Here is a 13,590-nt window from a genome sequence, read left to right as displayed (position 1 = left end):
ACATTTCTTAAATGAGGAATGAGGTAAAGACTCAGTATTTAATCAGAATAGGTGGTTGTTGAACAGTGCTCAGACACACATGAGATGTGCTTATCCTATTATTCAATCAAAATGAAACAGCTAAAGTGAACTATAAATTGTCCAGAAATACACATTAGTAGATTGTTTTATCATTTGAATGTTAAATTCAGTGACATTTAAAATAGCCTACTTGTCGTGAACTAATCATCTAACAGGGAAAATAAGATGTGTTTCTTCCTATACTTACAGGTTATATTTAGATAACATTAAAAAAAATAAAAAATCCAAAAGACTGTTCTAATCCAGCATCAAGTGTGGGTCTTTCTAAAAACAAGCAAAAAGACTGTAATGTCAATCACATCCCTACTACAACCCAACTTAAAACATTCCAATGTCTTTCTTTTAGTCTTAAAATAGACCAGACATTTTTATGAGGTTTAATAACTCTCAACATAACTGACCTTGCCTTTCTCTCCAGTGTCATTTCTTGCCCTTTCCCTCTCAAAACTCCTCATATTTTCTCAATCATTTATAGTCAACACTCTCCTTCTTTCTTGGGGCATACTTTGTTCCTTCTCTCTGATCCCTTTTGCTCTTTGACTCATTAGCTTTTATTCTTTCTTTTTTTTTTTCTTTTTTTCAATTTTATTTTTAAACTTTATAATATTGTATGGGTTTTGCCAAATATCGAAATGAATCCACCACAGGTATACATGTGTTCCCCCTCCTGAACCCTCCTCCCTCCTCCCTCCTCATACCATCCCTCTGGGTCATCCCAGTGCACCAGCCCCAAGCTTCCTGTATCCTGCATCGAACCTGGACTGACAATTCGTTCCTTATATGATATTGTACATGTTTTAATGCCATTCCCCCAAATAACTTGCAATATTGTGATGGTTTTTGCCATACAGCAACATGAATCGGCATTAGGCTCCCTCCATCTTGAACCCCTCGTCCCACCTTCTTTCCCATCCCACACCTTTAGGTTGTCAGAGAACATTAGCTTTTTTTCCCTGTGTCATATATTGAACTTCCACAGGCTATCTATAATACTTTTTGTCATTAATTTTTTAATGAAGTATAGTTGATTTATAATATTGTGTTAGATTCAGGTATAAAGCAAAGTTATTCAATTATACATATATCTATTATTTTTCAGATTGTTTTCTCATATAGGTTATATAAAATATTGAGTATAGTTCCCTATGCTGTATAGTAGGTCCTTGCAGTTTATCTAAAGTTATAAAAACAACAGACATTAAAAAAGGGAAAAAGAAAGTTCATCTCTTTCAAAAATTAATTAATAATGTGCCTGATACATTAATGGACAGTTTAAAAGTATGTGAGTGGAAAATAATCTTATTTCCTAACTAAATAAATAAATGGTCCTGGCATTTTTATTTTGTACTCAATCTCACAAAGTATGTTCCCAGCCTTGGCCAATAGTGATTATCAACCTTTCAGAATGACTCCTTGTCTTAACAATAAAGCCCAGTTTTATTTTTTGCTCCCCCAGTGCCAGTCTATTGTGGGTTGCTCATTCAAGCAAGAGACAGTGCTCCAGATATCAGCTACATTTTCAGGGTCTAAAGTAGCTTTCTCATACTGCCCCTTTTTTTTTTTTTTTTTTTCCTGGGTGTTTACTGTTTTTTTCTGGGTGTTTGCTGTTTCAGTTTGTAGTTTTGCTTTCAACCGAAATTAGGGAACTACTGGCAGAGGGAATCAAACTTAACCATTTTACTGAAAAGATAGACCAGGACTGAAATGCCATTCTGTAATTCCTTTTTTCAATCTATGGAACTATTCTTTGTAAGAAGCTATGGGGAATCTGAGAAATGGGCAGAAACAAATGTGAAGAAACTTGGATTATAGTGCGCTGTTTAATATCTGGACTGAGTGGTTTAAATCTAACACTATGTGAAATCATTAGAGGAGATGAGTAAATAAGAAACAAAAAATATTTTCATATTATTTTCACTTCTGTATATTGGATACGGGTTAATATATTTTTATCTCTGTATTCCTCTATTATCTTCCTGAGTTAATGAGCATTTTTATCAAAATTGCTTATGTCTTCATTTATTATTTTATTTATTTTATTATTTATTAAATATTTATTTATTTTTTATTTTATAAATAAAGCAAATTATTCATTTCCATTGCCTTAAATTCCCTTCACCCCAGGCTTTTAACTTGTTCTTTCCTTTGAAACATATTCTTCTGTCATCTTGTTTTTTTTTTTTTCTTTCTCTTCTTGTCTCTGTGAAATTATGTGAAACAGTTATCTATCCCAGTCTTTAAGGAGTGTCTTCGTGTGGGAGCTTCCCTGTGTAGTCTGTGTGTGAAAGTGAAAGTGTTAGTCATTCAGTCCTTTCTGACTTTATAACCCCATGGACTGCAGCTCACCAGGCTCCTCTGCCCATGGAATTCTCCAAGAAAGAATACTGAAGTGGGTAGCCATTCCCCTCTCCAGGGGATTTTCCCAATTCAAGGATCCAATCCAGGTCTCCTGCATTGTAGGTGGCTTCTTTAACATCTGAGCCACCAGGGAAAACCCAGTGTGTGTGTATTCAATGGCTTTGGTGGGACTGCTGAATCTGAAATGAGCAGAGCCTATGTCTTCTCGCTGACTTAACTAGTCACCGCTGCCTTGGTGGAATGTAGGGCTAGAGTCAGAGGGACAGTAAGAACGGCTAGAGCAAGAGTTTGGTGTGAGCAGGGGGCACTGGCTTGCCCATCAGGAAAGTTTCAATCTGCTGCCCCTGTGCTGGGACTGGGAACAAATAAGTTCATTAGTGTGTTCTTCAAGTGTGGAGTCTCAGTTTTCCACAGCCCTTCAGAAAAGGCTCGCTCATTTTCATACCAGATGAGGGTTCATCTTCCCAATGCTGGACTCTAGAGTGGGCTTGTCTAATATGGGACTCAACTTCTTGTTCCTTGGGGAGGCTCTCCAAGCCGGTGATATGCCTCTTGTCTTCTGGATCACATACTAGGTGTGTGGATCCTGACTAGATTACTTCTCTTTCTCTTCTATCAGATTTTATGTGTTTCTTTCTATACAGCCTGGTCAGAGAAGTGCTATTCTGCTGGCCAATTTTTATAATCATACACTCTGCTTTTCATAATCAATCTATTGTGGAAGATCACTTATGTGAAGGAAGGGGACTGTCTTCCTCCTTTCTAAAATCGTTTCCTTAGAAGAATAAAAACACATCTCATTGGATACCATTGTCAGAATAAACTAGGAGAGGAGCATGGATTTACTGGGAGTTTTCACTGAGTATTGAACTCAGACTAGAACTCCCTGCTTTCAGCTTTCAGGATTGGCTAGAATAAGGCTATCATCAGCAATCACTTTTGGAAGACCCTTTGAAATTCCTTTTAAGATGACATGATTCTAAGCAGTACATTCCCCTGTTTTCCAGAATCTATTATACTGCAATGCTGGAAAATTGAGCTCAAAACCAGAAGCAGGTCAACAGTGTTCCTGGTTTGACCTAATACTATGCTATAAAGTATCCCCACCAATGCTCTGAATATAGTTAAGTGGCAAAAACCAATGCATTCTAAGGAGCCGGAGCCAATACTCAAGAGGCTAACTCTATTGACTCCAGAGAGGATTGATTACCCCAGCACTCATGCAAAAATATTGATGGGGAAATGTTGCAAACTCTGCATTCATTGTTTAAATAAAAGGGATTTTAATCTGAAAGAGCCCCTACTTTGATATTCAAGATGTACGAAATGGATAATGCATATTTCAGGCTGTATAGTAATCGCTATGGCTGCCAGGGGGAAGGATGAAGGGAAAGGATATTTAGGGAGTTTGGGGTGGAAAAGTATTTAAAATGGATAATCGACAAGGGCCTACTGTATGGCACATGGAACTCTGCTCAATATTATGTAGAAGCCTGGATGGGAGGAAGTTTGGGGGAGAATAGAGATATGTATGTGTGTGACTGAGTCCCCATGCTATCCACCTGAAACTATCACAACATTGTTAATCAGCTATACTCCAATACAAAATAAAACATTTAGTGAAAACAAAAAATAAAAATACCCAAAAGCCTCATTGACCTTATCAGTCTACAAAAATCAAATGGCATTCATCTTGTACTTAATTAGATGATTGCAAGATACCTCTGAACTGCAGCCATACCATTTGCTCACCATTCTAGGGTGCTTCAGTTCAATTCAGTTCAGTCGCTCAGTCGTGTCAGACTCTTTGTGACCCCATGAATTGCAGCACACAGGCCTCCCTGTCCATCACCAACTCCCGGAGTTCACTCAGACTCATGTCCATCGAATCAGTGATGCCATCCAGCCATCTCATCCTCTGTCGTCCCCTTCTCCTCCTGCCCCCAATCCCTCCCAGCATCACAGTCTTTTCCAATGAGTCAACTCTTTGCATGAGGTGGCCAAAGTACTGAAGTTTCAGCTTTAGCATCATTTCTTCTAAAGAAATCCCAGAGCTGATATCCTTCAGAATGGACAGGTTGGATCTCCTTACAGTCCAAGGGACTCTCAAGAGTCTTCTCCAACACCATAGTTCAAAAGCATCAATTCTTCAGTGCTCAGCTTTCTTCACAGTCCAACTCTCACATCCATACATGAACACAGGAAAAACGATAGCCTTTACTAACTGTTCCTTATCCAAATTATATTTGTTTTTCAACTCTTTCCTGAAATGACATCCTCTACAAGGATACAATATATTTCTTTTTGCTGAACACTTAAAAACTGTGTTGTACTGTTCTGTGGCAATTTAATTTTCTATTTGTAAAAATATTTAAGGAACTCAAACAATTACTCAGTCACTTGGGGTGAAGACTGTGGTCTCTGGAGATAGGCGGGCATGTTGAATCCCCACCCAGCAATTAACCCATATGTATCCCTAGTAAATCACTTACTTTCTTTAAAGCCTCAGTTTCTTTATTTGGAAAATGAGGATAACAATGGTGCCTAGGTCACATATTTTTACAAATTAAATGATATAATATATGTAAAACAAATAGATTTTATGACGTAGTAGAGATTCAGTACTGTGGTTGTAATAATTTTCACTAAGAATTGCTGAAAAACATTATTTAAATTAAATTCAACTTCTCATCAGTAAATTACCTATTTCCTCCATAATTTACAATTAAAATAGGACTTTTATCCAGAATATGTAAGAATGCATACTTAAGATATCAAACGTATCGAAGGTATTAAAAGCCATATGAATCATTTTATTTAAAAAAAAATCACAAACATATCAGTATCTTTTAAACTCTGAGTCATATATTGTAAAAGTGACTATTTTCACATTCTGGGCAGGACACATGCAGTTCCTTTCATCTTAGCAGTTTCACACCATTATGTTTCATTACACACTAAGATGTGTCAAGTAGCAAAACACTTCACTGACTTGATGAAAATTTAACGTATCATTTATGTACCTATTTCCAGTTCTTAAAACGGTTTCCCAGGCTGAAATAACATGATAAATAATACGTTGTCCCTATAAGCTTTGAAGTTTTAAAAAGGAAAAATAAAAACAAAGAAGAGACTGTCTATTCAAAACAATGATTGAAGCTTGCAAGCCATATGTCTTAATTTGTTGAAGATGTGGCTATGTGGGAAGTGATCTAACTGGAGTACTTTGAAGGACATGGGGAAAAAGTCTTATTCAACATTTTCAACTTAGGGACTTGCAATTCCACCATCTTTTGGTTTTTGCAAGTTAGGTAAGGTTTTCATCTTCAACAAAAGAGCTTTATTGGTTGGCAGATGAACAATATTAAATAGAAAAAGATATTTAAACTAGGTAGAGGTGAGAATCAGTAAAGTTCTAGGGGAAAATAGAAGGAAGAGTTGGAAAGAAAACGAATTGTAAATTTTGCCATAACTCATCTTAATATCGGAGAAGGCAATGGCACCCCACTCCAATACTCTTGCCTGGAAAATCCCATGGATGGAGAAGCCTGGTAGGCTGCAGTCCGTGGGGTCATGAAGAGTAGGACAGGACTGAGTGACTTCATTTTCACTTTTCACTTTGATGCATTGGAGAAGGAAATGGCAACCCACTCCAGTGTTCTTGCCTAGAGAATGCGAGGGAGGGAGGAGCCTGATAGGCTGTCGTCAATGGGAAAGAGTGCTGGATTTTATCATATTTTTTATTTGTTATTATTTATTATTATTAAAATAATTTTGGTTTTTTTTTCCCACTGATATGGTGTATTAGACTATGCGATTGTTGTATAATAAACCAACCTTTTATTCTTAGGTTAATAAATCTCATTTGGTGATGGCATAATTTTTTTAATACTGTTCTGGATTTGACTCAATAATATTTTTGTGTGTATTTTCCATGTATATATTAATGACAGATATTGGCCTGTGGTTTATTTTCTTGTGGATTCTGATTTCAATATCAAAGTAACACTAGCTTCTTTGAGATGTGAAGCAATTTTTCCTCTACTACTTTGTGGAAGATTTTGAGAAGAATTGTTATTATTTCTTCTTTCAATAATCAGTAGAAGAATTGCTGAAGCCATACATTCCTGGGTTTTTCTTTTTATGAGTAGTTTTGTTGGAAATATTTTCTTTGTTTTTGAAAATTCCCTTTAGTTTTTTTTTTTTTTTTAGTGGGGACATTTAGATCTTATATTTGTTCTTAAGTTGGTTTCAGTATTTTTTATCTTTCTAGACATTTGCCTATTTCATAAAAATTGTACAGTTGTTCACTGCATAACCTAAGCTTCAGAGTATACATAGAATCACTGCTATATAAGTATATTTATATATATTTCTGTAAGTTTTTGAGAAGTATTTCTTATTTTATAGCTGATTTTAACAGTTTTACCTTTTCCTCTTTCTTCTTTTTTGTCAGTATAGATAAATATTTGTCAATTTTGATGCTATTTTCAAAGAACAACTTCTGGCTGTACTTATTTTTCTACTTTTTTATTTTTGAAAAATTTCTATTATATTTCTTCCTTCTATCATATTATTTCAATCTTTCTGTGCTTGCTTGCTTGCTAAGCTGTTTCAGTTGTGTCTGACTCTTTGCAACCCTATGGACTGTAGCCTGCCTGACTCTTCTGTCTATAGTATTTTTCAGGCAAGAATACTGGAGTGGGTTGCTATGTTCTCTCCAGGGGATCTTTTCCACCCAATGATTCAACCCAAGTTTCTTATGTCTCCTGAATTGGCATGCAGGTTCTTTACCACAAACGCCACCTAGGAATCCCATAATCCTTTTGTATGATTGTGTTTTACTTTGTTCTTTTGTTTCAAGTTTGATAAGTTGAGAAGCTAATATATTGATTTCAGATGCTTCTTTTTGTTAGTAGAGGTGGTTTTAACTATAAATTTCCGTGTAAGCATTGCTCTTTCTGCTTCCCATAAGTTTTGGTGTATTGTATTTTCATTTTCTTCCATCTCTGAGCATTTTATTATTCCTCTTGTGATATTTTTATAATTTAGTTCTTTTAAGAATGCAGAATACATCATGAGAAATGCTGGGCTGGAGGAAGCACAAACTGGAATCAAGATTGCCAGGAGAAATATCAATAAATTCAGATATGCAGATGACACTACCCTTATGGCAGAGAATGAAGAAGAACTAAAGAGCCTCTTGATGAAAGTGAAAGATGAGAGTGAAAAAGTTGGCTTAAAGCTCAACATTCAAAAAACTAAGATCATGGCATCTGGTCCCATCACTTCACGGCAAATAGATGGGGAAACAGTGGAAACAGCAGCTGACTTTATTTTTCTGGGCTCTGAAATCACTGCAGATGGTGATTGCAGCCATGAAATTAAAAGACGCTTACTCCTTAGAAGGAAAGTTATGACCAACCTAAATAGCATATTAAAAAGCAGAGATATTACTTTTTCAATAAAAGTTCGTCTAGTCAAGGCTATGGTTTTTTCCAGTAGTCATATATGGATGTGAGATTTGGAGTATAAAGAAAGCTGAGCACCGAAGAATTGATGCTTTTGAAGTGTGGTGTTGGAGAAGACTCTTGAGAGTCCCTTGGACTGCAAGGAGATCCAACTGGTCCATCCTAAAGGAGATCAATTTTGAGTGTTCATTGGAAAGACTGATGTAGAAGCTGAAACTCCAATACTTTGGCCAGCTGATGCAAAGAGCTGACTCATTTGAAAAGACCCAGATGCTGGGAAAGATTGAGGGCAGGAGAAGAAGTGGACGACAGAGGATGAGATGGTTGGATGGCATCACCGACTCAATGGACATGAGTTTTGGTAGACTCCAGGAGTTGGTGATTGACAGGGAGGCCTGATGTACTGCGGTTCATGGGGTCTCAAAGAGTCGGACATGACTGAGTGACTGAACTGAACTGAACTGAAAAATGTGTCATTTTATTTTCACATGGTTTTGGATATCTTATATTGTTTTTGTTAGATTTCTAATGTCATTTCATTGTGGTCAGAGAACATCCTCTGTTTTATGTCCTAGTACTGTTCTATCCTGAATAATGGCATATGTGCAATTTAGAATAACTTATACTCTGCTTTCACTGGTTTGCCTGTCATATTCTATCTCCTTGGTGATTTTTTGTCTAGTTTTGCTGACCATAATTGATAGTGAGGTATTTAAGTCTGTAACCACTATTGATGAATTATCTATTTTTGCTTTCATTTCCAACAGTTTTTGCTTCATGTATTTTGATGCTCTCTTTGTATCTTTATGATTGTTATATTTTCCTGACAAATTGACCATTTTCTCATTATAAAGCATGACTATCACTAATACATTTTTTTTTGCTTTGAAATTTTTGTCTGATATAACATTAGTCAAGACCTATAGATAGTAATCTACTGTGTATTCTTATCAGTGTAAGTTATTGTACCAGACACAATGTGTGACATGTTCATATCTTCTAGACAACCATGTTCCCAGGGTTGCTTCTAATCACAACCTAGCCTTTGCTTGAGGGCTAATCTTTTCATGAGGCTACAAGGTTTTTCCTCTAGTAGAACAAACCTAAAATAGTGAAAAGCATTTGTCCCCAGAAGAAGCAGTCTATTAATAACAAAAGTGTTCTCTTGCCTCTGGTGATATAACTCAACTCTGAATCATGTTTCACAGACAGGTCTGGGTTCTCTCTCTTCTCTCTCATTATCCCCCTGGTGACTAAGGCCTATATTCCTTCCGAGTAACCTTTTAGAAAATGCACATTTTATTATATTCTGCCTCTCTTTACCCCATTACAATCATGTGCTTCATAGGATTGCTGCCAAATATACCACTTGCAATCACCTCCTTGCTTCAGATTTTGCTTTGGGTGGACATAGAAATCATAACTAGTCTTATTCCTAGGTCAGAAAACTAAGGTTACAATTTCCAAAACAACATGGGCTACAGTTGTTTTAAATTGAAATGAGAAAACAATTACTCTGAGGTGGTTTTTTTTTTTTTTTTTTTAGGGTATACTTCATGGAAAAAGAGGAATTTTTGAAGATACATAAATATGAGATTGCTGGAAGAGTTGCTCAGATAGAAGCAAAGTTTGAAGGCTTGGATACTGAAAATGTCTAAATAATTTTCTATTCCTGTGTGCACAGCCTTTTTGCTAATGTTAATAGAGAAACCCCCTCACACTTGACAATCCTTAATTCAATCAGGTAATTTTGGGCATGTTCAGAGAACAAATTCACAGACAGATTTAATGACTGTTCCTAAAGTACAGTCAGCTTCTTTATATTTAATAAGTTTAACTGAGAGTTTTTTAATCTTGAGGAATTATAAACTCCTGGGATGATATTTATAGACTTCCAGAGCTGTATGAATATCAATGTGAATAACATTTCATTAACAATTTAAGAATTTCCCCATAAATGATTATGGCCAAATTGATTATAAAATGTAAAAGCAAATAGAATCAATGCAAGGACAGTCCTATGTATGTAAAATATAGTAACACATTATTTATAACATGCTCAAATTCCCAATTTAAAAATTCTTAGAATTTGCTTAAGGCAATTGCATATCTCTCAGCAACCAGAGATCCTTATTTCTTATTCTAAGACATGCTGGATTAAGGTTTTGTTTTTAAGATGCTCAGTAGCCATTCACCAGTTGTTTAAGTAGATTTTATCTATTATACAGATGTGGAGTTCCTTTATAATCAAGTGAACTAACAGGCCAGATTACACAATAAAGTACTATCCTAATTTTAGCAGTGCTTTGAGCTAGTCCCACTGAACTAGTTTTTGATGGTCTCAAGTAGGACCTAACTGAACCACAGTAACTTCTGATTTGTTGGCACCTCACTATTCATTATTGATCAACTGACTTACCTCAGCTTCACAACTCGGGTTATCTTTGCTTGTCTCACCACATCACTTGCCCTAGTAATAACTTTTGATGTTGTTGAAGTGGTTTCCAATCTTCTTTTTTTTTTACCCAAATAAATTATCTGACATATGGTTAGAAGGTCTGAATTTATCACTTCTACTTGGTCTTTTTATAGCAAAAGTAAAAGTGTTAGCTGTTCAGTTGTGTCCTACTTATTGCAACCCCATTGACTGTTACTCAGTAGACTTCTCCGTCCATGGAATTCTCCAGGCAAGAATACTGGAGTGGGTACTTCATTCTCTTCTCCAGGGGACCTTCCTGGCCCAGGGCTTTTTATGGTATTTGATAATATTTGATCTCTTAACATTATCCAGAAAATATTTATGTTGATGACATTACCTCCCTCCAGCAATAGTTACAACTTTCAACCATATTTTTGACTAAGCATGTGTTTTATTAAAATTTCAATTGTGTTTTTTTTCTTCATTAAAATATTATCCAGGAAAAGAGGAGTATTAGTATAAAGATGTAACATAGCCAGTGAAAAATGGTGATGCCTTAACATGGTTTTATTTTATTTGTGTCCTAAATTAATTCATAGAAGTGTCAGATACAAGAACGGAATGTTTCTGCATTTTGTGATTTTTCATGCTTTTTTTTTTTTTTAATTAACCCATATGACTACAAATACACACATACAGGCACACCATAAACTTACCCCAAAAACAAAATGAGGTTTCTGGCAGCTCTTTCAATTACATAAATGATGATGCTTCATTTTACTATACATATAATAATTTTTAGCAAAATATTTTCTAGTTCCTAAAAAACTCTTTAATTTGAGATCATGCTATGCAGAGCTAATAAAGTAACCCAAACCATGCTGATTCTTGATAGTGCTGTTCTAAAATCAGTAAAATGAACTTAGCACATAGGAAAGATGAAACACCCTTCTAATACCAGCTGTCTTTCATTGTTCTTTAATGTCCATATCCTGATTTTATCTAGGCAGTTTTAATTTCTCATTCCCTTTATTATAATTTCATTGTTTCATTTTTATGTTTTCTTTTACCATTTTTAGATATAAAATATTTTATAGCATATAAAAATTGGGGTTTTTTGGTATCAATTTCCAGAAATTCTTTGTGTCTGGAATACTTGTACTTCTATTTAACACTAAATTTTCCCTGTGTCTTAATAGTTGTTTGTATCTCTGTTCCCTTTGTTGATTAATAAGTCCTTGGTGGTAGAATGTGAAGTACATTTTTTGTCTGTCTCCACCAAGAAAAATATATATGAACATATTTAGTCCCTCAGATATTTGTTGAACAAATACATCAATGTTCAATTTAAGCTTCAGTCTCTCAGAAGGCACTGTGATATATTTTATTATTCAAATTTAAATGAGAGTCAATTATTTTCCCCAGTCGTCACATATGTGATGGTTGTGAAGTAATAGACAAAAAAAATTAATACCAACACCCACAAAGTATACAAGTTCCTTCAATTTGGTAAATTTTACAATGTGTCTACACAGCTATCAACTACACTGTAACAAATTTTTTATTGTTGTTTAGTCCCTTGTTGTTTGGCTCTTTTGTAACACCATGCACTGTAGACCAGCAGGCTCCTCTGTTCATGGATTTTCCAGGCAAGAATACTTGAGCGGGTTGCCATGTCCTTCTCCAGGGGATCTTTCCAACCCAGGGATCAAACCCTCATCTCCTGCATTGCAGGCAGATTCTTTACCACTGAGCCACCTGGGAAGCCTGTGTAACAAATTACCCACTCCCAACTTAAAATACCTTATGTGTCTGTGAATTGAGAATCAAGGTATGTCTTACAGCTCACAAAAGGCAGCAGTCAAGATGATATCCTAAGTTACAGTCCATTGCAAAGTCATACTGGGGGAATTTCTATCCTACATTCATTCACATGGCTCTTGCTAAAGCTCAGAAGATCCAATTTCAAACTCACATGGGGCTGTTGATAGTTCTCAAGTTCTCCTGGCTTCTATAGAGAGATATCAGTTCCTTGCTACATAATCCTCTCCATATGGTCAGTTACAACATTGCAGTTGCATCCCCCAGAGTGAATGAGAGACAGAAGCCATGATTTTTTGTAACCAAATGTGATGTATCACCACCTCTACCATGTTCTATTCATTAGAAATCATAGAAGTCATTTAGGAAATTCACCCCACACTGAGGAGGAAGAGATTGTACAAGGAGAAAAATATCAGGAGACAGAGGTTACTGGAAACTGCTTTTCACGTATCTATTTCTTTGCTTCTAAGTCCTACAGCATTCCACAGCATGCACCTGCCACATTTTATTTATTCATTTTTGTACCAATGGCCTAGTTTGTCTTAAGTTCCTCATGACACAAACAAGAACATTCTGATAAACTTTCATGAAGATGTCCTTTTACATATCAGAAACATATACAGGCAGAAATGGAAGCAATGAGCCATAGCAAATGTATGGTTAGAAGAAAAGCATATATTAAGTCCATAGAGAAAGAAACTGTCTTGAAAGTGAGTTAAACTACTAGGAATGGCAAGTTGTTTTGTCTTTGCAAATAATATTAAGTATCTTTTGATAAATGTAAATAAAAGTAGAGGTAGAGGAGAGTAATGGTTTGAAGCTACATAGCTCTTCATATTAAATAAATATTGTACTGCTTGTAAATAATGTAATGACTATTGGAGTGCATGTATATTTTCAAATTATGGTTGTCTCTGAGTATACACCCAGGAGTGGGATTGCTGGATGATATGGGAGCTCTACTTTAGCTTTTTCTAAAGGAACTTGCGTATTGTTCTCCCTAGTGGTAATTTACCTTTCTATCAACAGTGTAAGAGGGTTCCCTTTTCTTCACATCCTCCCCAGAATTTATTGTTTGCAGATTTTTCCATTCTTACTGGTGGGAGGTAATAGTCATTGTAGTTTTGGTTTGTATCTCTTTACTAATTAATGATGCTGAACATCTTTTCATGTGCTTTTGGCCATCTGTATGTCTTCTTTGGAGAAATGTGTATTTAGCTTTTCTATCCATTTTTTGATTGGGTCACTTCCACTTTTATATATTGAGCTACATGAGCTGTTTGCATATTTTGGAGAGCAATACCTTGTCAACTATTTCATTTGTAAATAGTTTCTCCCATTCTGAGGGTTGGCTTTTTGCTTTGCTTATGGTTTCCTTTGTGTGCAAAAGCTTTTAAGTTTAATTAGAGTTCATCTCTTTATTTTTGTCTTTATATT

This window comes from Bos indicus x Bos taurus, chromosome 11, assembly GCF_003369695.1.
Source record: "Bos indicus x Bos taurus breed Angus x Brahman F1 hybrid chromosome 11, Bos_hybrid_MaternalHap_v2.0, whole genome shotgun sequence".
Classification (NCBI taxonomy): Eukaryota; Metazoa; Chordata; class Mammalia; order Artiodactyla; family Bovidae; genus Bos; species Bos indicus x Bos taurus.
This window is presented reverse-complemented; position numbering follows the sequence as displayed.